We start from the raw sequence: 22487 nt of genomic DNA, 5'->3' as shown, positions 1-22487 counted from the left end.
GCCGTTATCTTTGTCTGTCCCGCAGCTCCTCTCCTCTATGACTTCATATCCCATGTTGACTGCCCCGTCTTCACACTTGTGATTGCAACAGACCTCAACATCCACAGCCATGACCCTACCACCCTTTGTCAGTGGCATCAGTTCCTCACCACCCTCCATAGTGACCTTGTTCCCCTCCCACAACACACTTGCCCTGAAAGTAGCACCACACTCCACCCCAGATGTCGTCCTAACCTTCCCCCCCCCCTCCTTCGTTGTATCGCCGTGGACGTCCTCAACCCATTGGTAGCAACCACATCTCAGTCCTTTTCACCATCTCCTCAGCCCATCGGCCCCTCCTGACACCCATCCTGCTGCCCCTCCGTAGTCCATCCATGACTACCACCATAACGACTGGGATGCCTACTGATGTCACCAATGCCTCATCATTCCTCCAGAAGACCGTCACTGATGCTGCAGAGACCCACATTCTTATCAAATTTATCCATCCTCCCTTCCCTACCCTTCCTCCACAGGCCATCCTTCTTACTGTAAATCCTGTAGGCTCTACCACTCCTTCTTGTGCACCTGTGGGGGGGGGGGAGGGGGGGGGGGGGTACGCTCTTCCATCATCGGCAATTACAGCGACACATCTGAAACCTCTTAACAACAAAGAAACGCAGAGACTGTGCCAGTTACGTACATGCCTTAACTCCACCCTCCCTGTCAACTCCTCCAAGTACCGACCTGCCTTCCACTGCCTTACTAGTAGCCATCCAGCCCCACATTATCCCCTTCTCCATGATGACCTCACCTGGACTCCCCATCTCCTTACAATCCAACACAAAGCCCACAATAGACTCTGGCTCCTGAAACTCATGTCCAGCCAGACATGGGGACTGCATCCTTCCACCATCCTTCACATCTACAAATCCACGAGCCATCTCATCCTTTGTTATGCCAGCATCTCCTGGGTTTCTGCACCGCCAAGATTCTATAAGGCCCTACATATCCTTGAACCTCGTGCACTCTACCTCACCTTCCATATCCACCGACCATCCCCCACACAGATCCTCTATGACCTCATCCCTTTCCCACGTCTTCTCCTTTTCCTTGAACACATTGGCACCCTGTACATCATCTGCAGACTCAGTCCCCCCTGCCCCCAGTTGTCTTATATCCTCCCTACCCTCAGCCCATTACCACGCCTTTACTGTGGTGTCCCACACACTCTCCATCTCAACACCCTCCAACTCCTTTCCCTACACAACTTTCAGCACCTACCCCTCCTGAATGATGAGCTTTGCCCTGATATCTACTCCCCCTACCAACACCAACCCCACCTTCCCCCTCCTCAAGGTTCCCTCTTCCCTCCTCTTCCCTTCCCCTGAGTAGTTTTTTTTCTCTCTCATCTGCCCCTTCCCTTTCCAGTGCACCCCTTCTGCATGTCTGTGCTCCTTCCTGACTTGCCTTCCCTCTCCATTTCCCACCCTGCCCATCTCCTGCCCCTTGGTGCGCCCCCAACCTTGCTTTTCCTCCCACCCTCTCCAGCCCCCTCCTCCTCTGCCCCCTCCTGTCCCCTCTTTTTCCTCTCAGATGTCCCCTCCCTCAGCAGGTCCCTCTCAGCAGTTTTTACTCTTCATTGTGTGTGCTCCATCTCATGCAGTGGTTTTAAAGTGTTGTCATTTCTGGTGTGTTTTAATACTGTAGCGACCTTTATCTTATGTGTGTGAATTCAATGTATCTTTTTTACTACATGAATCGCCAACTGTATTTTTTAACTTTATGTAGAATTTTTTAACTGTCCCACAATGAGCATCTCCGTGTATGTGTATATTTCAACCTCCCCAATGTCTCCCCTTATTATGTTCTTATGTCCCTCTTTATCGCCTTTTATATGTATCGTTTTCATCTCTTTATTAAATGTATCACTCAGCTGAAGAGCGATGGATTGTGCCACTGCCAGCCCTCCCCTGCCCATATGGGGCAGGGGAATGAAATCACAATAAAGAAAAAAAACAGACATGCTGGGACGGTGGGTTGCAGTTCTAACATAATTATTACCCATCCTTATGTTCCTCCCAGTAGCAGATATTCATTCGTTGGTCAGCAGGAGGCTACTAACCTGAATTTTAGTGATAACTTGCTGTCTTATTATTATAACTCATCCTTACCATATAGGGCTATTGGCTAGACTGGGTGGAGCAACTTTCCAGTGCTAGACCAACAGCGAAAATATCCTCTCCACATTCAGCAGTTGGTGACAAAACTGGATGGGGCTACTGTCTAGCGCTCAACCAGTTTCAACTCAAATTATGTAATAAGCATTATGCTACACTGTGTACAAAATAAAGACTTACATCTATCCTATCCGACAGCCCAACACAAACTGAGTTCTCTTCCCACCAATTTCTGGATGGGAGAGAGTGATGAGGGAGAGGAGGGAGGGGAGGGGAGAGTGATGGGGCAGGGCCAGCAGCGCCCTCTGATGTTGATGTTGTGAAGAAGGTCAGTTGGTCTTCAAACCTCGAGATGAACACACAAAATTTGATATTCCCTCCAAAAATTCCCGCCAATTTTTTGAATTTCCTGCCAAAATTTTAATTTCTCGCCATTTCTAGTGGGATGGTGGGGGGGGGGGGGGAAGGGGATGGTAGGGGCCCACGTCTCAGATGGGGAAAACCCATAAAATCATCTAGAGGTGGGAATAATTAATTGATGAATTAATTAATTTGCATAATTAGTCTGATATCAATTTCACATCAAAAGTGTCCTGGTACTGGCTTTGCTCCATTACTACTACTACTACTATTACCACTACTAAAACAACCATCTTAACGTTTCTCATAAGTTTTTCGATTGACATGGTGTGTAACATGAAGTACATAGCTCGAATAACTGCCAAAATGTAATGTTTTCGGAGGAGTCCAACTGCATCTCGCCCTACTTTGCCGACTGAACGTGTGTCAGACAATACTGTGGCCTCTCGGATCTGGCTACCTTCACTGATAAGCACAACAGCTGAAAACCGCAAAGGATGATGTTTCCGGTGACTTTGGGTACAAGTCCTATGTATTGAGGACAATATGGTCATCAACCGATACCTACTACACGTGCCATATTTCAGGTGGAGAGTAGCTGACCACATGTGACAGTGAATGCACATGTCTTCTTAGAAGAATTATGGGCACCATTGAACGCTGGCTATCACGGCCTGTATTTAACGAAGTCATAATTCTCTGCCTATCGTTTCGTCCTCCAAAGCTCGAGACATCATCAATGGAACAACAAGTTCTATGAGCAAACTGTCGCTATGGCTATGGGGAGCCCATTCAGCTCAGTTGTACCTATTATTTTTATGGACAGATTTGAGGATGCAGCCTTTCGGATGGCGAAAAAGAAACTCTCATGTTGGTTTCGGTACTTGGTACTTTCATTACGTGGCCTCATGGAGAAAAAGAACTCTCAAAATTTCTAAATTTTGTGAATATTATAAATTCCGATATAGTGTTCGCTATAGATAAAGAGAAAGAAGGTTTTTTTGATGTACAGGTACTTAGAAAACCCGAGGGAACTTTATGGCATAAAGCCCACAGAAAGCTCACTGGCATGGATAGCTACCTTCACAACAATTATAGTCACCATCCCATGCAGAAAAGGAGAGTTATCAAAACACTGGTGGACCGGCCTAAAAGAATATGTGAACGACAGTACATGAGAACGAACTCGATCATTTAAGAACTGCCTTAAGGAGAAATGGATATTCTGACAAGGAGATAAATAGGGCAGTACAGCGCTAAGAGTTCTATAGCTTCTAATGACAAAAAAGCCAAGTAAAGAGAGGATTTTCTCCCATTTGTAAAAAGTATCACAGATCGCATTAGTAGATTGCTCAGAAAACACGGCATCAATACAGTGTTCAAACTGACAAACAAAGCGCGAAAATATATGAAAACTACAAAGGACCTATGCCAGTCGCTTGCCACAGCAGGAGTATATAAAATCCCTTGCACTTCCGGTCAAGTGCACATTGGGAATTAACATCCTCCTTAAGCAACAAATGAGCAATTGTCACCTGGGCAAGATGGATATATCAGCAGTGGTAGATTGCGCATTAGGACCGGGGCACAGCAGGATTTGTTTCTCTGATACTATGGTTTTCGCAAGATCTAATCATTATTACGCTAGGATGTACAGAGAGGCCATAGAAATTCAAAAGCACGAAAAAAGTACTTCAGCAGGAAAGCCTGAAACTAGACGACTTGTCCCGCGTCCGGCCATCCTGATTTAGGTTTTCCGTGATTTCCCTAAATCATTCCAGGCAAATGCCGGGATGGTTCCTCTGAAAGGGCACGGCCGACTTCCTTCCCTAATCCGATGAGACCGATGACCACGCTGTCTGGTCTCCTTCCCCAAACAACCAACCAACCTAGACGACTTGTGGGTCTTAGTGCTAAATAAAAGATACAGTGCCAGCTCTTCTCACTAGAAGTTACATAACATAGGTTGGTGCGACTCCACGATCCTAGGCAGCAGTCTGATGACGTCAAGAAGCGACCGTTGCGTGGATACGTGTAAACGGTTGGACTTGCTTGAGCTTATTTGAAACTATAACAGCTTTCCGAGTCCTAAACGCCTCTGATGTCTCCAGCACTGGTAGACGAAAAATAGACAGTGGTAGACAGAGAATTATGCCTTGGAGCACTAGCTAATGGCTATAAAACAAATATCAGCCATAAGGGTACCATTGTTCTCCATGCCTGCACGTTGGCTTGACATTTCGCTCTTCGAACACGCCTATTATGTTGCTGGATGGAAACTTGTTCGCCACTATCCTCCAACAACCAGTAATAGTCTTTTGGAGACTCGCAGGCAAACTACGTGGAAAGTGATCGTATTTAAGCCCTCTTCCACTCCATGCGACGACGTTTACACTTTATAATAGGGGTTCCAAGACTTTTTGTCACCATGTAGCATCTGATAATTTTTAAAGATTTGGTTGTACCACTACAGCTTATTCACTTTGTAACGAACGCTGAGGTGGAGGAGGGGGATTCGGAAGGTTAAGCGACGACTATCACAGCGATTTGGAATGGCACGGGGGAACTAATTTTCGACATCTTGCTGTACGCTGACACATGGGGCTTATACGAAGTGTCGATAAACTACTATGTATGGTAGAAATGCGACACACACAAGCAATAATGCTTCGTGGAAGTACTTTTTTACAGAGTCGTTCATGTTCACATATGGTACTAACTTGTTGAAAATAATATAAACTTAAATTAAGCCAGTTCTAATAAAATATCCAGTAAGTAAGAGAGGAATGACATTTAAATATTTAAAATAGTTTCATCATTTTTGCGGATAGGTGTTGGTTTAGATATTTTAACTGCATCTTCGGAAGTAGGAGCTTCCTGCCTTTAAAAGCGCTTCACGGTTAACTTAAAATACAATCACGGATAAGTCAAACTATCAAGTTTAGCTTCTCATCACAACTACAGTATTCAAGAATCAGCTCGCTGTACATAATACTCACATTCCAATTCCAGACGCAAGTTTTTTCGTATCACGATGCTATTCAACGTAACGCCCAACAAGGCAACAACAACGCAAACATTTGGGGTTACACTCGTCTGGTGTGAGACGTACCTGGGGGGGGGGGGGGGGGGGGGGGGGCGGGGGTCCACTGCGTAAGACTACTGAAGTGACACACATTGACACAGCGCATAAGTTGATGGAAACGGCAAAGCGGCACGAGAACATTCAACTGACCACCGACAACACCCGATCAAAGTACCCCTAATGTCGCCTGCCCGGTTAGCCGTGCTCTCTAACGCACTGCTCTCCTGGCGGGAAGGCGTGCCGGTCCCCGGCACGAATCCGCCCGGCGGATTAGTGCCGAGGTCCGATGTGCCGGCCACTCTGTGGATGGTTTTTAAGGCTGTTTTGCATCTGCCTCGGCGAATGCGGGCTGGTTCCCGGCCGAACCGCACAATAACCCTGGGTTGGGTGTGGGGCGGCGGAGGGGTGTGTGGACTGCTGTAGCCTGTTGTGGGGTTGTGAACCACTGAGGGCTACGGTGGGGACGAAGACTCTCCGTCCTTTCTAGGTCCCCAGCTTCATACAATATAATACCATACCCCTATGTCAAAACACGATGAATCATTCCCGGCACAGGCAGCGATGACTAATGAAAGGAGGGTGGAGAGGGTACAGTCCAACCTTTCTATGTCTTGCGTACAGTCTGAGACAAATATTCTGTGGTAAGTCTCTTTTCTTTAACATTATACAGTCGCTCCTTTTTATCAATCAACATCACTTTACAAATAATGTGACATAAGAGAAGAATTTTACTTATATTAGTATGTGTTTTGTTTATCTGTACACGCACCACCTGAAATGTCCTCGTTAATCACCAGTAGTACACATACCACCATCTGAGAAGCCCTGCTTTAGAGTGTCTGACTGCACACGGGGGGCTCCACAGCGTTTTGAATTCTCGAGGTCGCGAATGATGTACAATTTTGTAACCTTAATCGTTTGCGTATTAATATGGACCTGATCTGTGGTACATACTTAATTTCAGTCGCTTCTCCCCTTCTAGGTGTTCTACTTTCCCCCAACCCTGTGAGCATTTAAATGATACAGAAGTACTTCACATAAACACACTGGCTTCTACATCTACATCTGCATCCATACTCCGCCAGCCACCCGACGGTGTGCGGCGGAGGGTATCTTGAGTACCTCTATCGGTTCTCCCTTCTATTCCAGTCTTGTATTGTTCATGGAAAGAAAGATTGTCGATATGCCTCTATATAGGCTCTAATCTCTCTCATTTTATCCTCATGGTCTCTTCGCGAGATATATGTAAGAGGGAGCAATATACTGCTTGACTCCTCGGTGAAGGTATGTTCTCGAAACTTTAACAAAAACCCGTACCGAGCTACTGAGCATCTCTCTTGCAGAGTCTTCCCCTGGAGTTTATCTATCATCTCCGTAACGCTTTCGCGATTACTGAATGATCCTCTAACGAAGCGCGCTGCTCTCAGTTGGATCTTCTCTATCTCTTCTATCAACCCTATCTGGTACAGATCCCACACTGCTGAGCAGTATTCAAGCAGTGGGCGAACAAGTGTACTGTAACCTACTTCCTTTGTTTTCGGACTGCATTTCCTGAGGATTCTTCCAATGAATCTCAGTCTGGCCTCCGCTTTTCCGACGATTTATTTTATATGGTCACTCCATTTTAAATCACTTCTAAAGCCTACTCCCAGATAATTTATGGAATTAACTGCTTCCAGTTGCTGACCTGCTACATTGTAGCTAAATGAAAAAGGATCTTTCATTCTATGTATTCTCAGGACATTACACTTGCCTACATTGAGATTCAGTTGCTATTCCCTGCACCATACGTCAATTCGTTGCAGATCCTCCTGCATTTCAGAACAGTTATCCATTGTTACAACCTCTCGATATGCTACAGCATCATCCGCAAAAAGCTTCAGTGAACTTCCGATGTTATCCACATGGTCATTTATACATATTGTGAATAGCAACGGTTCTACTACACTCCCCTGCGGCACACTTGAAATCACTCTTACTTCGGAAGACTTCTCTCCATTGAGAATGACATGCTGCATTCTGTTACCTAGGAACTCTTCAATCCAATCACACAGTTGGTCTGATAGTCCATATGCTCTTACTTTGTTCATTAAACGACTGTGGGGAACTGTATCAAACGCCTTGCGGAAGTCAAGAAACACGGCATCTACCTGGGAACCCGTGTCTATGGCCCTCTGAGTCTCGTTGACGAATAGCGCGAGCTGTGTTTCACACGATCGTCTTTTTCGAAACCCATGCTGATTCCTACAGAGTAGATCTCTAGTCTCCAGAAAAGTCATTATACTCGAACAAATACGTGTTCCAAAATTCCACAACTGATCGACGTTAGAGATATAGGTCTATAGTTCTGCACATCTGTTCGACGTTCCTTCTTGAAAACGGGGATGACCTGTGTCCCTTTCCAATCTTTTGGAACGCTACGCTCTTCTAGAGACCTACGGTACACCGCTGCAAGAAGGGGGGCAAGTTCCTTCGCGTACTCTGTGTAAAATCGAAATGGTATCCCATCAGGTCCAGCGGCCTTTCCTCTTTTGTGCGATTTTAATTGTGTCATCTATTTCGATATTTACCACTTTGTCATATGTGCGGCGATCTACAGAAGGAACCACAGTGCAGTCTTCCTCTGTGGAACAGCTTTGGAAAAAGACATTTAGTATTTCGGCCTTCAGTCTGTCATCCTCTGTTTAAGTACCATTTTGGTCGCAGAGTGTCTGGACATTTTGTTTTGATCCACCTACCGTTTTGACGTAAGACCAAAATTTCTTGGGATTTTCTGCCAAGTCAGTACATAGAACTTTACTTTCGAATTCGTTGAACGCCTGTCGCATAGCCCTCCTCACACTACATTTCGCTTCGTGTAATTTTTGTTTGTCTGCAAGGCTTTGGCTATGTTTATGTTTGCTGTGAAGTTCCATTTGCTTCCGTAGCAGTTTTCTAACTCGGTTGCTGTACCACAGTGGCTCTTTTCCACCTCTTACGATCTTGCTTGGCACATACTTATGTAATGCATATTGTACGATGGTTTTGAACTTTGTCCACTGATCCTCAACACTATCTGTACTTGAGATAAAACTTTTGTGTTGAGCCGTCAAGTACTCTGAATTCTGCTTTTTGTCACTTTTGCTAAACAGAAAAATCTTCCTACCTTTTTTAATATTTCTATTTACGGCTGAAATCGCCGATGCTGTAACCGCTTTATGATCGCTGATTATCTGATCTGCGTTAACTGTTTCAAATAGCACGGGTCTGTTTGTCACCAGAAGGTCTAATACGTTATCGCCACGAGTCGGTTCTCTGTTTAACTGCTCATGGTAGTTTTCAGATAATGCACTTAAACAAATTTCACTGGATTCTTTGTCCCTGCCACCCGTTATAAAAGTTTGAGTCTCCCTGTCTATATCTGGTACATTAAAATTTCTACCCAAAACTATAACATGGTCGGGAAATCTTTTCGAAATATTTTACAAGTTTTCCTTCAGATGTTCTGCCACAACAGCTGCTGAGCCAGGCTGTCTATAGATACATCCAGTTACCATATTTGAGCCTGCTTTAACCGTGACCTACACCCAAATTATTTCACATTTCCGATCTCCGTCAATTTCCTTCGATATTATTGCACTTTTATCGCTATAAACACCCCTCCCCCTTCACTGTCCAGCTTGTCTCTGCGGTATACATTCCAATCTGAGTTCAGGATTTCATTACTGTTTACATCTGGTTTCAACCCATTTTCCGTTCCTAGTACTATGTGGGCATTGTGACCTTTTATTAATGAGAGCAATCCTGGGATCTTTCTATAGTCGCTCATGCAGTTTACTATTACCACATTAATATTGTCATTCCCTGATGCGTTTTGCCTACTGCTACCTTGTCGCGTATGAGGAGGCGTTGTTGGGCCTAGGGAGGGAATTCTCTAACCTAAAAAACCCACATGTGCACTCCACACGTACTCCGCTACCCTTGTAGCCGCTTCCTGCGTGTAGTGCACGCCTGACCTATTCAGGGGTACCCTACATTTCTCCACGCGATAGCGGAGGTCGAGAAATTTGCACCCCAGATCTCCGCAGAATCGTCTGGGCCTCTGGTTTCAAATGGTTAAAATGGCTCTGACCACTATGCGACTTAACTTCCCAGGTCATCAGTCGCCTAGAACTTAGAACTAATTAAACCTAACTAACCTAAGGACATCACACACATCCATGCCCGAGGCAGGATTCGAACCTGCGATCGTAGCGGCTCTCGGTTCCAGACTGTAGCGCCTAGAACCGCACGGCCACTCCGGCCGGCGCCTCTGGTTTAAGCCTTCCACTCGGCTCCAAACCAGAGGACCGCGATCGTTTCTGGGAGCGACACTATAAATAGTTAGCTCAGATTCCACCCCGCGAGCGAGGCTTTCCGCCTTCACCAACGCCGCCAACCGCCTGTACGAACTGAGGATGACCTCTGAACCCGGACGGCAGGAGTCATTGGTGCCGACATGAGCAACAATTTGCAGTCGGGTGCACCCAGTGCTCTCTATCGCCGCCGGCAGGGCCTCCTCCACATCTCGGATTAGACCCCCCGGCAAGCAGACAGAGCGAACACTGGCCTTCTTCCCCGACCTTTCCGCTATTTCCGTAAGGAGCTCCATCACCTACCTAGCATTGGAGCTTCCAATCACTAATAAATCCCTCCCCCCGTGTGCCTGCTCGGACCTTGGTGAAGGAGCGGCCACATGTCGACTCACAGGCACAGCGGGCGATGACACACGGACAGTTTCCACATTGACCCTCCGCCTCGTGCGACGCGAACGCCGCTGAACCCGCCACTCCCCTTGGGGAGAAGGTGGCCCAACCGCACCCGGTACCCACGAAGATGTCTCGACAGCAGGGACCGTGGGTGAAGCATGTAACACCTGGGGTGTACCATGCGACGCACCAGACTCCCCACTGCCGCTACACTCAGAGGCAGCAGCCTGAAATTGCTGACCACTGCCATCAGCACGTTCAGCTGTTCGGTAACAGTGGCCAGCTCCTCCTGCGTCCGTACACAGCAGTCACACATCCTATCCATCCTAAGAAATCAACAATTTACTGTATGGAATGTAAGTAGGCTATTTAGGTTTTTATGTTGGAAACGTCACGTAGCGCTCTGTATGAAAATCACTGGCTGTGCTGTGTGCAGTCTGTGGCTGGTTGGCATTGTTGGAATATTCGCTATTGTAGTGTTGGGCAGTTGGATGTGAACAGAGCGTAGCGTTGCGCAGTTGGAGGTGAGCCGCCAGCAGTGGTGGATGTAGGGAGAGAGATGGCAGAATTTTGAGAGCGGACGATCTGGACGTGTGTCCATCTGAAAGAGTAAATTTGTAATATTGGATATCATGAACTGATATATATACATTTTTGTTCTCTATCAAAATCTTTCATTTGCTAAGTATGCCTCTCAGTAGTTAGTGCCTTCAGTAGTTAGAATCCTTCATTTAGCTGGCAGTATTGGCGCTCGCTGTATTGCAGTAGTTCGAGTAACGAAGATTTTTGTGAGGTAAGTGATTCATGAAAGATATAGGTTATTGTTAGTCAGGGCCATTCTTTTGTAGGGATTATTGAAAGTTAGATTGCGTTGTGCTAAAAAAAATAATAATAATAATTGTGTGTCAGTTTAGTGATGATCAGAATAAGTAAAGAGAGAAATTTCTGAGTACGTTCAGTTTTGCTCAGCTGTTTGAAAATCAAATAACGTAAGAGGATTATCAGCACAGTAATTCATTTATAATATTTATAAGGGGATGTTACAAGATTTAAGTAACAACTTTTAACTAGACTGCTAATTCACTAAATGCGGCTGATAGCTGACTAAACCGTGGTTACTAGACACTTCTTGTTGGATGCAATGAAAATAAGCACTAACTGTCTCTGGACTGTATTCAAAACGGAAACGAAATCTACGGAACAGTATTACTAGTACTCGAAAATTAAAGCTTCCTAAAAGCAAAAACACACGGAAAAAGAAGTGACAAGTAAGAAAAACACAGTTAATACTTAAATTAACGTAGCTCGCTGCGTAACGCAGTAAAATTATTTATGGTAAATTTTTTTGCTATAAAAGAGTTTTATCGCAATTAATTTCGTCATTAGCTTCATTTATGGTTATTAAGTACAAAAAGATACAATAACTTTCTGTTTTATTAATTACAAATCGTTGACGCCACTTACGTGTGCGAGAACGGTTTTTATGAAATTCAGAAAAGCGACGTAACTTTGTTCCTAACAAATTTTTGTTGGCTTCGATCCCCGTCTGTTGGGAAGAACCGATGAAGCGAAAGGACGGCTCGCAAACGAAACAGGTCTGGATAATGGCGCGTTAGCGCGCGTTTGTCCGCCACCTGCACGCTCACCTCCCGCCTCTTTCCCACTGTCCTTTTCTTACTCTGTCTTTACAGCCGCCTAATGCGGCCACCTAATTAAGCTCTTTCGCCTCTATACTTTCAGGACTCTGGCGGCTGCTATCTTTCACAAAGGTCTTCCTTGCGCCACTCCCGCTTGTGACAGTGACGCACTACTCGTATTCTTTATTGCGGAAGAAGCTCCTTCTTTGTTTCTCGTTTCGGAATTCCGTCAATTACTTTTACTTCTTCAGTATTTCAAACAAGTATTTTCTTGAAAATGACAGGGTGGTCACCTGTCGAAATATCGGCGGTTGTCGACGACTTCAGCCGGCTGCATACCCGTAAGTTACACTCCTGGAAATGGAAAAAAGAACACATTGACACCGGTGTGTCAGACCCACCATACTTGCTCCGGACACTGCGAGAGGGCTGTACAAGCAATGATCGCACGCACGGCACAGCGGACACACCAGGAACCGCGGTGTTGGCCGTCGAATGGCGCTAGCTGCGCAGCATTTGTGCACCGCCGCCGTCAGTGTCAGCCAGTTTGCCGTGGCATACGGAGCTCCATCGCAGTCTTTAACACTGGTAGCATGCCGCGACAGCGTGGACGTGAACCGTATGTGCAGTTGACGGACTTTGAGCGAGGGCGTGTAGTGGGCATGCGGGAGGCCGGGTGGACGTACCGCCGAATTGCTCAACACGTGGGGCGTGAGGTCTCCACAGTACGTCGATGTTGTCGCCAGTGGTCGGCGGAAGGTGCACGTGCCCGTCGACCTGGGACCGGACCGCAGCGACGCACGGATACACGCCAAGACCGTAGGATCCTACGCAGTGCCGTAGGGGACCGCACCGCCACTTCCCAGCAAATTAGGGACACTGTTGCTCCTGGGGTATCGGCGAGGACCATTCGCAACCGTCTCCATGAAGCTGGGCTACGGTCCCGCACACCGTTAGGCCGTCTTCCGCTCACGCCCCAACAGCGTGCAGCCCGCCTCCAGTGGTGTCGCGACAGGCGTGAATGGAAGGACGAATGGAGACGTGTCGTCTTCAGCGATGAGAGTCGCTTCTGCCTTGGTGCCAGTGATGGTCGTATGCGTGTTTGGCGCCGTGCAGGTGAGAGCCACAATCAGGATTGCATACGACCGAGGTACACAGGGCCAACACCCGGCATCATGGTGTGGGGAGCGATCTCCTACACTGGCCGTACACCACTGGTGATCGTCGAGGGGACACTGAATAGTGCACGGTACATCCAAACCGTCATCGAACCCATCGATGTACCATTCCTAGACCGGCAAGGGAACTTGCTGTTCCAACAGGACAATGCACGTCCGCATGTATCCCGTGCCACCCAACGTGCTCTAGAAGGTGTAAGTCAACTACCCTGGCCAGCAAGATCTCCGGATCTGTCCCCCATTGAGCATGTTTGGGACTGGATGAAGCGTCGTCTCACGCGGTCTGCACGTCCAGCACGAACGCTGGTCCAACTGAGGCGCCAGGTGGAAATGGCATGGCAAGCCGTTCCACAGGACTACATCCAGCATCTCTACGATCGTCTCCATGGGAGAATAGCAGCCTGCATTGCTGCGAAAGGTGGATATACACTGTACTAGTGCCGACATTGTGCATGCTCTGTTTCCTGTGTCTATGTGCCTGTGGTTCTGTCAGTGTGATCATGTGATGTATCTGACCCCAGGAATGTGTCAATAAAGTTTCCCCTTCCTGGGACAATGAATTCACGGTGTTCTTATTTCAATTTCCAGGAGTGTATATGAACATTCTGTACGCCGCGAGAAACTCAGGTTTCACACGAATTAATTTTCTGGATCGTGTCATATATCAGTTAGGAATACACGGAAACAATTGAAAACTACTGCTGGTCTTTTTGAAATTGAAAATTATTAAATCAGCATGCTTTGTGTTACCATACTACAAAGTCGCAATGACTCGTCTTCCAAGCGTACACAAAATTTAATATTATATGACGGTAGTATTTGTTCCCGAAAGAACAGTTACCGTAGATGACCATGCAGCTTTGCTAGAAATGAAATGATAATTAAATGGACATTAGGCGCACTACGAATGTAGTGGTGTGGACATGTTGGGAATGTGGGTCTCACGGGGAGCGTGCAAGGGATAAGTCCCTGCCGGCGCACTATCCTCTGTGCCCTCGGTGGCTCAGATGGATAGAGCGTCTGCCATGTAAGCAGGAGATCCCAATGAAGAACATCAACGCCTGTTTGCAGCTAGGGTGTCCATTTAATTATCAAAATTTAACACTTCAGAAGCAAGAGTTATGTTTTAGTTGATTAGTTCTTTCGCCCTTATCGAGGGTCATTCAAAGTGTTCAGCACAAATTGAAGGCGCGATGCATTGTTTGTATTTGTTATTCCCAACATTGCAGAACTTCCACTAGTCCATGATTACTTCTAATACCATCCATTCCTATTCCAAAGTAGACGTACTTCGACTCCTCTATCAGCTCCTTCAATTTGTGCGGAACTTTCCGAATCGTCCTATGTAGGAAACCACCGCAGTTTGGCTTTTGATATTGTAACGTTGGCACTGAAACGTTTCAGTCAGAATCGCTTCATAATGCACGCATTCGCGCCACATCTTGATTGCTTGTGCTGATTTGCATGATACAAGTTACTCTATTCGAGTTACCAGTTGCCTCTGGAGAAGGAAAGGACCAATCTATTCATTTATTTTATAAACAAACCTCATTTCCTGTCTGTACCCATCCTACATTTGATCAAGAGTGAGTAAATATGTGTGTCTGCAACTCGAATGTTTCTGTGGGCAACCACAGCACGGACGGTGTTTAATCATTACCATCTTAACCTCGTGGGATAGTTTAGTAAAAAACGAAAGTTGAGTGCAGAACCCAAGATCAACGCAAGGTTCAGATTTTGTCCTGCTGCAGTTGCTCAGAGGCAATATACGGGTACATACAAAGCATTTATCGTACACAAGTACTGTAATTTCAAACGCATATCCTTCCCCATAAAACTCCAGGAGCTACCAAAATTCGAGAGGCAGATTCCGAAACATTCAGTTACAGCCTGGGTGTAAACGACTGCGAGCCAGAAGAAGATAACCATGAGGACGCTGTGCAGAGCAAAGAAGTCGAGCATAAACGTACTTGGACCCTTACACTTTTCAAAGTGAGCCTAGATTTGTTGCTATTCTCTGAGTTTGAGAAGAAACACTATGTCTGGATCAAAAGCATGACCCACCTTCTTTCCACCCAATTGAGTAAAAAAGAACATAAACGAGATTTTTGCTTTAGATGCCTCAACCCACTTACCGAGTGAGAGTATCTTGAAAGGTATTGCTCAAACCAGGAACCGGTACCTGTGGTAATTCCTACCGAGAAGAAAACATATTTAAAACTTAAGAATGCCCACCACCTTCGTCGTGTACTCAGACTTCGAATGCCTCCCAGCTCTGGTGCGTTGTGAAGGCGACTCCCATGTCTCTGATACCATCTTCACAGACCAGCACGTACTTTACGCAGCAGTGTATCAATTTGTATCTTCATATGACGGAGTCGCAACAAATTCGAATCATACATACATCGGGGATAAACCTGCGAAATTTTTGCTCTCCATCCTCGAAAAATTTGCGTGCTAAGATGATGGGATTTATCACAACATCTTTCGCATGACAGACTCACAGGAAAATGGTGCCTTGTACGAGCACGCAGTTGATTGTCAAGTTTCTGGGCTGAAAAGCGGTAACTGCACATATGGATCATTGTCATCTAATGGGGAAGTTATGAGGTGCAGCTCATAATGCATGCAACTTGAAGTATCAACTGCCTGCCTCATAGCTGTCTTCTTCCATAAATTCAGAAGGTATGATGTTCACTTTCTTGTTGAGCACTTAAGTGATTACAGTCTGAAAGATGATAAGCTCAGTGTCATTACTGACACAATTGAAAAGTACATTTCATTCTCCAAGAGACTAACACTAAGAATAAAACTCCACTTTCTGGATTCGCTACGCTGGATACACACGTCTCTTCAGAAACTTGTTGAGACGATGCGCCAGGATAATATGCATATCACCCTACCCATATATCCTAATGACGCAAAGTTTCAGCTTGTGATGAAGAACGGGGTTTTCCTTATGAATAATTGGATTTAGATGAGAAAGCCCATGAAACCACGTTGTCCGGCATAACCGCATTCTTCAATAAACTGACAGAGACAGCCATAATGGATGCGGAGTATGAGCACGCAGTGAATGTTTGGCAGGAGTTCGATATCCTTGATTTAGGGCAATCTGCAAGATTATACATGAACACCAATATACATCTTCTCACGAACTTCCTTCAGAAGTTCCAATCTATGTGACTGGGCACATACTTCCTGGATCCTGTCTTCTACACTCCTGGAAATTGAAATAAGAACACCGTGAATTCATTGTCCCAGGAAGGGGAAACTTTATTGACACATTCCTTGGGTCAGATACATCACATGATCACACTGACAGAACCACAGGCACATAGACACAGGCAACAGAGCATGCACAATGTCGGCACTAGTCACAGTGTATATCCACCTTTCGCAGCAATGCAGGCTGCTATTCTCCCATGGAGACGATCGTAGAGATGCTGGATGTAGTCCTGTGGAACGGCTTGCCATGCCATTTCCACCTGGCGCCTCAGTTGGACCAGCGTTCGTGCTGGACGTGCAGACCGCGTGAGACGACGCTTCATCCAGTCCCAAACATGCTCAATGGGGGACAGATCCGGAGATCTTGCTGGCCAGGGTAGTTGACTTACACCTTCTAGAGCACGTTGGGTGGCACGGGATACATGCGGACGTGCATTGTCCTGTTGGAACAGCAAGTTCCCTTGCCGGTCTAGGAATGGTAGAACGATGGGTTCGATGACGGTTTGGATGTACCGTGCACTATTCAGTGTCCCCTCGACGATCACCAGTGGTGTACGGCCAGTGTAGGAGATCGCTCCCCACACCATGATGCCGGGTGTTGGCCCTGTGTGCCTCGGTCGTATGCAGTCCTGATTGTGGCGCTCACCTGCACGGCGCCAAACACGCATACGACCATCATTGGCACCAAGGCAGAAGCGACTCTCATCGCTGAAGACGACACGTCTCCATTCGTCCCTCCATTCACGCCTGTCGCGACACCACTGGAGGCGGGCTGCACGATGTTGGGGCGTGAGCGGAAGACGGCCTAACGGTGTGCGGGACCGTAGCCCAGCTTCATGGAGACGGTTGCGAATGGTCCTCGCCGATACCCCAGGAGCAACAGTGTCCCTAATTTGCTGGGAAGTGGCGGTGCGGTCCCCTACGGCACTGCGTAGGATCCTACGGTCTTGGCGTGCATCCGTGCGTCGCTGCGGTCCGGTCCCAGGTCGACGGGCACGTGCACCTTCCGCCGACCACTGGCGACAACATCGATGTACTGTGGAGACCTCACGCCCCACGTGTTGAGCAGTTCGGCGGTACGTCCACCCGGCCTCCCGCATGCCCACTATACGCCCTCGCTCAAAGTCCGTCAACTGCACATACGGTTCACGTCGACGCTGTCGCGGCATGCTACCAGTGTTAAAGACTGCGATGGAGCTCCGTATGCCACGGCAAACTGGCTGACACTGACGGCGGCGGTGCACAAATGCTGCGCAGCTAGCGCCATTCGACGGCCAACACCGCGGTTCCTGGTGTGTCCGCTGTGCCGTGCGTGCGATCATTGCTTGTACAGCCCTCTCGCAGTGTCCGGAGCAAGTATGGTGGGTCTGACACACCGGTGTCAATGTGTTCTTTTTTCCATTTCCAGGAGTGTATTTCACCATGTCAGGTTTTTGTCGGATGTAGTGCTAAGGAGAATGCGGGTTGACGCCGGACTGTTGACCGATTTTGACATGTTGCTCCTTTTCGAAATTGAAATTCGTGGGGAGCTTTGCCAGTGCTCGCACGGGTTGTGTCAAGGCGAATAATCTGTGAATGAGACAGGAGGATTACAAACTATCTGATAATTTAAGTTACATCCTTTGCCTGAATGCAAACAACCTCTGCGGGAAAGCCATGCAGCAATCTCAGGTCTATGTCCAAAGGGGATATCGCCAGATTGAAGAAAAAGATCCCAAATATGGCTGAGGATTTTGGTGAGGGATCTGTCCCAGTTTCAGACCTGGAATATCTCACACATTTGCATGACACACACAGCGACTTGCTGCAGTGCCCATTTGGAATGGGCGTTTGGGCAAAGAGATTACAACACCAGGCCAAATTCCAAGCGGGCTACCATCTTTAATCAAGGAATAGTCACTGCAGAAATTGCTAAAGTTTCAGTACAGCTCACAAGTCTGTCTGTATCGGTATGTGTATTTTTGACCTCTACAAACGCCACATGTACCGCTTTCATTATGAGTTTGCAAAAATAAACTTAGCTGATCTAAAGTTTCTCTCTGTGGATACAGACAGTATCATCAACATGAGTGAAAGGCTGTGATCCGTATGGCGTAATTAGTTACAATCCCAAAAACATTCGACAGTTCTTAATATACGGCTGACAATCCTTACAGAATAACGCCACAAAACAGGACAGTCATCAGTCTGCTGAAAGACAAGGCGAATGGGTCGCAGATTGTGGAGTTTGTGGGGCTCAGGTCAAAGATGTATGCATACCGCATAGACGCAAGTGCCATCCAAAGATGGGTTAAGCTGCCTCAAAGACCATCTCGATAGAGGCTTACAAAAGTTGTGTTCGATGGTGTTACCGCTGCTCCACACATGGTGCGCCAAGTTGCCTTTCTATAGACAGGTCTTGAGATGCATACCGCACTGCAGCTGAAAGTAGGGCTACTATGTCATGATGACAAAAGGGTTCATCTATGAGGAAGGGATGAAGACCCTCCCATACTGAAACCATACTTCGAGTGATCGAGTGTGTGACAGGTTAATTTATGGTGAATAGTTGCCTGAACCACTTGTCATAGGTGTGTGTGTGTGTGTGTGTGCATACACGTGAGGGAGAGAAGTTTATAGAGTTGATAGTTATACTTCGTTGGATGTTACAACGATAACGAGGGGGGGGGGGCGGGCAGAAGGGGGAGAGAGAGAGAGAGAGAGAGAGAGAGAGAGAGAGAGAGAGAGAGAGAGAGTATGCTCGAATGGCTGCACGTTGCACATTAAGTGTGCATTTAAATATTGTATTCTTCTTCACCTGATGTTGCTCGTCCCCATTTACTGTATATTGCAAAAAAATGGTTCAAATGGCTCTGAGCACTATGGGACTCAACTGCTGTGGTCATCAGTCCCCTAGAACTTAGAACTATTTAGACCTACCTAACCTAAGGACATCACACACACCCATGCCCGAGGCGGGATTCGAACCTGCGGCCGTAGCAGCAGCGCGGCTCCGGACTGGAGCGCCTAGAACCGCACGGTGTATATTGCACACTGAGGTGTTAAATGTCATGGTATATTGTATCAGACCTCCTTTTTTCCCAGCGTAATGCAAGAACTCGATATGGCACACACTCAACAAGGCGTTGGAAGTCCCTTGCAGAGAAATTGAGCCATGCTGCATCAACAGCCGTCCATGATGGCGGAAGTGTTGCTGGTTCAGGCTTTTGTGCACCAACTGACCTCTCGATTATGTCCCATATATGTTTGATGGGATTCATGTAGGACGATCTGGGTGCCAAATCATTCTCTGAAACAGTCCACAATGTTCTTCAAACCAAACGCGAAAAATTGTGACTGGGTGACATGGTGCACTGCCATCCATAAAGATTCCATCGTTGTTTTAGAACATGAAGTCCGTTAATGGCTGTAAATGGTCTCCAAGTAGCTGCACATAACCATTTCCAGTCAATGATCGGTTCAGTTGGACCAGAGGATCCAGTCCATTCCATGTAAAGAGAGCCCACTCCATTATGAAGCCACCAATAGCTTCCACAGTGCCTTGTTGACAACTAGGATCGATTGCTTCATGGGGTCTGCACCACATTCGAACCCTACAATCAGCTCTTACCAACTGAAATCGGGACTCACCTGACCAGGCCATGGTTTTCCCATCGTCTAGGGTCCAATCCTTATATGGTCACGATCCCAGGAGAGATGCTGCAGGCAATGTCGTACTGTTAGCAAAGGCACTCGCGTCTGACGTCTGCTGCCACAGCCCATTAATGCCAAATTTTGCCGCACTGTCTTAATGGATGTCCCATGCATCTTGCTCCAGCTACCATTCTGAGTTCTATGTCTGTTAATCCTTGTATTGTGGCTATAATCACTTCAGAAAGATTTTCACATGAATCCCCTGAGTAGAAATGGCAGCTCTGCCAATGCACTGCCCTTTTATAGCTTGTGTACATGATACTACGTCACCTGTATATGTGCTGTTGATGGGCAGGGAGAGGGAAGAAGGTTGTTGGATTCGGCTTGCGGCGACAACATACAGGAAGACGAGCAGTCAGGGCTTGTGGGTGGGCCTCCAGGGCTACCATTAAATGACTGAATAGAAAATTAGGTAACATAAAGAGAATATATTTCAATGTATAGCATACAAAGTGCACCCCTAGGGTCAGAACTTACCAGGTTTAGGCCAGTCTAGGTGGTCGAACAGCTAAATAAGTGGTCAGCAGAATGGGAGGCGGTTCATGTTAACTGATGTCGATGGCCAGTCATGGAACGCAGAGTCATAAGCTCTGCCTCCCAAAAAGACGTCTGTTCTGTTCGAAGTCTGGATCACACTAGAGAGAAGCAACTGTGTTCTGCACTGCAGAATGCTCCAGCGTCCACACACGTGACGTATATCCTATGCACGGTATTAGCTAAAACCGATGGCGTGAATTCGCCAGCAGTTTCAGCAGAGGGCTCAAGGTGTCTCTTGTCAGCAGATTTTAATGAACAGAACTGCCTCATTTCTGATAGACAGGCAACATGTGTCACGTAGGCACCGTGGAAGTTGTTCTGGGAGAAAGCTTTTAAAGATTTGACTGGGCCTTTGAAATAAATTTTTTAAACCGATTCTCTAAAATATTCCTTGACTGGCTGCCACCCTGTACAGGGCATATCGCTATTATTAAAGATTTTGTTACAACCTGACACACCTTGTGTGAGACTAGAAAGTTAACAGCATGAGCAGACGTTGATGAAGCCTGGTAGGGTGCTAAAAGCATGAGGTATTTTTATGGTTCTTAGCTTGTAGAAACGGCATGTTGGGAGTTTGATGCAACTGATGGCGAGCCCATCCCTCAGTAAATCTTGACGGACAGACCCACAGGCATACAGGGCAGACAGAGCAGCCCCTTGTCGAGATAGGTCTGGGCTGGGCTGGGGGCGACAGACTGAAGGGACGTGTCTTCACAGAGGAGTCGTAAAACAGGCATTGTGTGCAGAGCCACGTGAAATGAAAATTCAGAAGTTTTTGTGTTCGCCGATACTACAACTAGCCTGTGACCCACTGCATCTGAGAAACGTTTAGAGATAGAATCTTTATTGTTCAAACAAATTTCGGGCTTGCAGCCTGTCGCTGTTCAATACCGCGGCACGATGTTTCAACTGGGCACCTGCCAGTTATCTTCAGGTGAGCTGTCGCAGACTGGCTAAAACGTCCTCCGTTGATTTTCCGCCAGACGTATTTCTACGGATTCTTTAATAATGGAGTCCCATAAAGATGTTGCTGTGGACAAAATCATTGTTTTCACATACTCCATTGAATGTCTAGTAGAAATACAATGTTCAGCAATAGCGGACTTGCTTCTTCGTGCGCCGGAGATCATCGCCGTGCTCGTGTGTGTCTTCGCGTCAGTGCTTCAGTGTTTCTCCGTTTGTGCTCCTCCGTTCGCGTGTGTAAACTCGTTCTTCCCCGTTGTGTTTAGTGATGAACGTTTTTTATTCAAACAGTGCGCCTGTGAACGGCTTCATTTATTTTACTATGTCTGTCTCCCGTTTTTGTCCACCATGTTTGTTTGTTTTTCTGTCTTTCTGTTTCCTGTATGTATTCACTGTGGCCAAAAAGGGCATACATAGGCCGTTTCCGGCCTACCTTTATTGTAAAGGTATTAAAATAACAATAAAGAAAAAATGGCGGACTTGCTTGACTGAAAAAGGCGGGTGTAACGTTGATGTTCAGTGCAGCGTTCTTTCACGGTGCGTGTGGTTTTACCTATATATCTTTATTACACCTTATAGCTAGGACTAACAAGCTCCAAGGCACAGGCGATTTAGATAAAGATCTTTAAGACTGTATCTGTTCGCTTTTTGCTGCGAGAAGCGACGCGACTTCAGAGGAAAACATCTTCCCCTCCGTGAAAACTTAGAAAAACCAGTAATTGGCAGTTTCTTCTTTTTCCACAGACGCAGGTTTCTTAACTCCCGCCCTGGTTCGACAGGAGTTTGTGCTGTTGTGCGGGAGGGGAGATTTAGCGCCGCTAGAGCCCGGTGATTGGCTCAAAACGGCGTGCACTTTGCGGGTAAACGGATTTTTTTTTTTTCTGAAGAGGTGCGAGGCACTCGGGTGCTGGACTTTGGTC

Source organism: Schistocerca americana, chromosome X, assembly GCF_021461395.2.
Source record: "Schistocerca americana isolate TAMUIC-IGC-003095 chromosome X, iqSchAmer2.1, whole genome shotgun sequence".
Taxonomy (NCBI): Eukaryota; Metazoa; Arthropoda; class Insecta; order Orthoptera; family Acrididae; genus Schistocerca; species Schistocerca americana.
This window is presented reverse-complemented; position numbering follows the sequence as displayed.